This window comes from Phragmites australis, chromosome 18 (genome assembly GCF_958298935.1).
Source record: "Phragmites australis chromosome 18, lpPhrAust1.1, whole genome shotgun sequence".
NCBI lineage: Eukaryota > Viridiplantae > Streptophyta > Magnoliopsida > Poales > Poaceae > Phragmites > Phragmites australis.
Window position 1 is genome coordinate 25,959,319 of NC_084938.1, and position 4,528 is coordinate 25,963,846.

At 43.7% G+C, this 4,528-nt stretch overlaps 1 pseudogene; it reads right to left on the reverse strand.

Annotated features, from left to right (window-relative positions):
- Positions 1-2,485: 2,485 nt before the first annotated feature.
- LOC133898641 (flavonol 4'-sulfotransferase-like) lies at positions 2,486-3,957 on the reverse strand (annotated as a pseudogene).
- Between the last annotated feature and the right edge of the window lie 571 nt (positions 3,958-4,528).

The following is a 4,528-nucleotide window of genomic DNA, read 5'->3' on the forward strand; positions in this document are numbered from 1 at the left end:
ATCGTTTACTAAATCTTGCAACTTAATTGAAAACACTTAAATCCAAAGAAATAAGAATCGGATGAATAAAGTCTCCAAGTTGATAGATTTAGAGGACGAGAATGGTTTAAAACCAACTTATTTGTGATTTTTATCCCTCTAGCAATAAGAATAACAACTTCAATAAGGTAAATAATTTCAGCTCAACAACAAAAACGAAAATCACCATAAACACCAAAGAACTTGGAAACAAGTAAGGGAACCAATAGATACAAATTAAAAGGAAATGAACACATGCACGAGAGAAACCAACAACTTCATTACAAATAGAGGAACACCTTGTTTTTGACAGATTACAAAATATTTTTGCTTACAAAAAACTCTCACCAAACACAAAGGTTAAGCTCTTCTCTTCCTCTCATCTAATACCCTAACACACTACTCAAATAGCTAGCTCAAAGAGCTCAACCAACCCTCCTTCTCTATTTATAGGCTAGATTCTTTGACCCCTAAGTTTTATAGATTATTTCTAAAATATCCCTTTCTTCCAATACACTCATACCTATTAACGAGGGCATTTTCATCCATATTTTTCCTCGTTCATCAGACGGCCATGGCGCCTCATGACTTAGTTTTGTCTCGACGCAAGTTTCGCGATGATGCTACGTGCACTCCTCCTTGCCACAGTTTTAGGACCAAACCGCGAAACCGTATTGAACGCTTCTCAAAGCATGACTCACTACCACTTGCTTACACTTTAAAAAAGCTTCAGGATGTCGACACGTGTACCCCACCTTGTGATCTTGACCACCGGCAAGTCTCTCCCGCTTCCGATCCATTGGGCCACCTTATCACTTGCATCGCCATCCCTTTCACTTGACTTTATCAACACGCCATTTTCATCCGTCTTTTCATGCTTTGTCTGCTCTCCACGTGAACAACTAGAATCACTCTTAACTTCGTCCGACCTCCTTGATCGTCTACCACTAAGCACACCACTTAAACTTAATCATCCTACCGTCGATTGTCAAGTTGCATCCATCACATGCACATGACAAGACAAGCAAAACACATATCTCCAACCCCATTATAGATTAGTCAAAATCAAAATTCTCAATCGAAATGCTCATCTCAGAAAAATCGTGAACACTAGATATTCCAGTGCAAACAGCCTCTGATCACCGGATCATCCGATATATGCAATATTTCCTCTACTGAAAACCTCCTGAAAAACCTTCCGGTGTGTACAAAGTCTATCACCATATCATTCGATGAGTACAACTACACCATACACTCCACTTAGCAACCTCTCTGGAACAAATGGTTCGGTGAAGCATCTGGTGTGAACATCCTCAAACACCCGGACCATGCAGTGTGCAACACAGCTCCAGACACTCTATTTTGCATAACTCTTAGATAATAGTCTAGTGTACATCTTGCTTGAACACCGGACTATCTGGTGAACACATCAATTTTTGCCTCTGATCTAAAATGCTCTGGTGTGAACTTTTCTAAACATTGAACCATCCGGTATGGTCAACTCCCTAGACACCGGACCATCTAGTGAGTACATTTTCCCGGACTCAAAGACAAAAACGCCAACTCTATTTTTCTCTGCAATTTTGGTTAGTCATGATCATAATTGCAATACATAGACATGCTGATGCGTGTATTGACATGCTGATGCAATCCCACAAATCATCAAACCAAATAAATAACCTTATCAATCACTCATTATATACAAACCAAGAAACATTTCAACTTGATTTCTCACGGGGTGCTATGCATATGCGAGCCCACTCCACAGGTGGGCTAGGCTGTAAGCGATTTTTGGAGGCGAGGTATTACAGATGGTACTTAGAGCCAACCCTCGTTGGTAGTTTGAGAAACCAAGTTGAAATATACCTTGTTTTATATGTGATGAGTGATTGATAATGTTGTCAATTTGGTTTGTCAAGTTTCGGATTGCTTGAGCTTGGTTTGAGCATTTTGATTATAGACTAACTAGAGTTGGAGTTGAAGAAATATGTTTACTAGTCTCATGGTGTGCAGGTGATGAATGTAACTTGACGATCGATTGCGGGTGATCGAGGCTAAGCGGGTGCTTGGTGCCAGATGATCAAGGAGGCTAGGAGGAGTCAAGGGTGATCCTAGCTGTACTCGTGAAAGTTAAGCAAAGCATGAAACGGAGGATGAAGATAGCGTGTTGACAAAGTCAGGCGAAAGGGATGCTGGTGCAAGTGACAAGGCGGTATGTCCAACACAGATGCACAATCATATGCATCAAAGAAAGGAAAGCATCAAAGCATTTTTTTTCCTTGATATCATTCCAGGATACATGGTATGCCCAACATAGATGCACAAGCATATGCAAGTAGTTGGACATGACTTATAAATATTTTGGAATTCGTGAACTTCGCAGGAATTATGTGGAACTCCTACTAAATCTTGATGCACTAGAAACAACAACTTACCATTGAAGCTTGCTAAGGATGACAAATACATGTCAAAAGGTGAGGCCAGATCCTTTTAGCTTCTCCTCAATAATGCGATCCAACTTTGTGCCATTTCTTTGGTCAAGTGGTTTGTCCAGTTCCCAACCTTTGCATTCCTAAAATATAAAGAATTCTCTGTTGGCAACCCACCAATAATCCGATCAGCCACCCAATACGAGTTCACCAAAAGACTGTTCAGTTTCTCGAAGCTACACAACCTCACCATCTCTTCCACGACCCCACCACTCTCCTCATGGGTGAATGGAACATGGAGGAACTTGGCGAGCATCTTAACATGCTTAGTAGGTTCAGCTATCATCTCCTCGTACTTTAATAAAAGAACCCTATCGGGCTCAATCATGCTTTGCTTCCAGTAAGCTAGATAGTGCTCCCAGATAGGCCCGTAAAATGAACGCCCTTCGCAGAATAGCTCAAAGGCCCTATCGAACTCTATGAAGAATTCTTGGTGCACCTTCTGAACCTGGTACCGTATGGATACTGAAAGTGTTGGATGTTTTGGGAAAATACACACACTGATTCATTAGTAGCCATTGGCTTATATGGAGTACATGGGTGTGATTGGGTGGAAACCAGATCAATACATGCCTAATACATACGCTCAACATTTGGCAAGCCAATATCCTAAAGATGGAAGGTATCTCCTGTGATTATGCGTATGTGTGGTCTTCGGAGGTCTACGCATATGTATAGTCTAACACTCCCCAATAGTCGCAATGGTAGAAGGATGAACGTTGAGACTAGACCGAAATTTCGTAAAGATGGACGTAGGTAGACCCTTGGTGAAGATGTCAGCGTACTGAGAGGTTGTTGGGACATGTAGAATGCGCACTTTGCCAAGCACAACGCGTTCACGAACAAAGTGCAAGTCAATCTCCACATGCTTGGTATGCTGATGTTGTACCGGGTTGATGGAGAGATAGACGATGTTGATGTTGTCGTAGTAGACCAAAGTGGTACGCCGAAGGGGGCTGTGGAGCTCAATCAGCAGTTGTTGCAGTCAACAAGCCTCTGTGACGCCGTTAGCAATGACACGATGCTCTACCTCAACGCTTGATCGGGAGACCGTATGTTGGCGCTTTGAAGACTAAGAGACAAGATTGTTGCCAAGAAAAACACCATAGCCTGAGGTGGACTTACATGTATCAGGACAACCGGCCCTGTCAGTGTTGGAGTACACAACAAGGTCGCCAGGATTGGTGCGGTGAAGGAAGATGCCATGATCCGAAGTCCCTTGAAGGTAGCGCAAAATCCTTTTGATGAGTGCAAGATGCAGCTCGCGGGGATCATGCATGAAGAGGCAGGCTTGATGGATGGCGTAGGCAATATCTGGACGTGTAAAGGTTAGGTATTGTAAGGCCCCAGCAATACAGTGTTAGTGTGTCGGATCAGCGACTGGCGTACCATCTATGGAGAGCTTGGAGTGGGTGTCGACAAGGGTGGTACAAGGCTTACACGCGGTCATCCTAGCATGCTCCAAAATATCCAAGATGTACTAGCACTGAGAGAGGTGTACAGAGTTGTCCTGACGATGAACAGAGACTCCAAGGAAATGGTGAAGAAGGCAGAGATCCTTCATGGAAAAAGCATTCTGAAGAGCAGTGGTTGTTTTTCAAAGAAGAGTATCAGACAAAGCTGTCAGAACGATGTCATCCATATAGAGAAGCAAATATATTGTGTCAGCATCGCGATAAAATATGAAGAGTGACATGCCAAACGTAGCTTCCACAAATCCAAGTGACAGGAGATGGACAACAAAGTGATTATACATGAATCGTCTAGCGTACGCGCCCAAATGTCCTGCATCCCCGTCCATCACCCGCCTGCCCGCTCTCCCATGATCTCCGCCACAACTCCACTTCCCTCTTTTTCCTCCCGATTCCGCCGCTTCACACATCCACCTGATCCCCCCTCCACTCCCACAAACAGAAAGGTCGCATGATCCCTCCCGCATTGCCCTCTCTTTCCCAACCGCCTCCACCGATCCTCCCTCTCCCACAGCCGCCCCCACCGATCTTCTTGGAACACCTTCACTA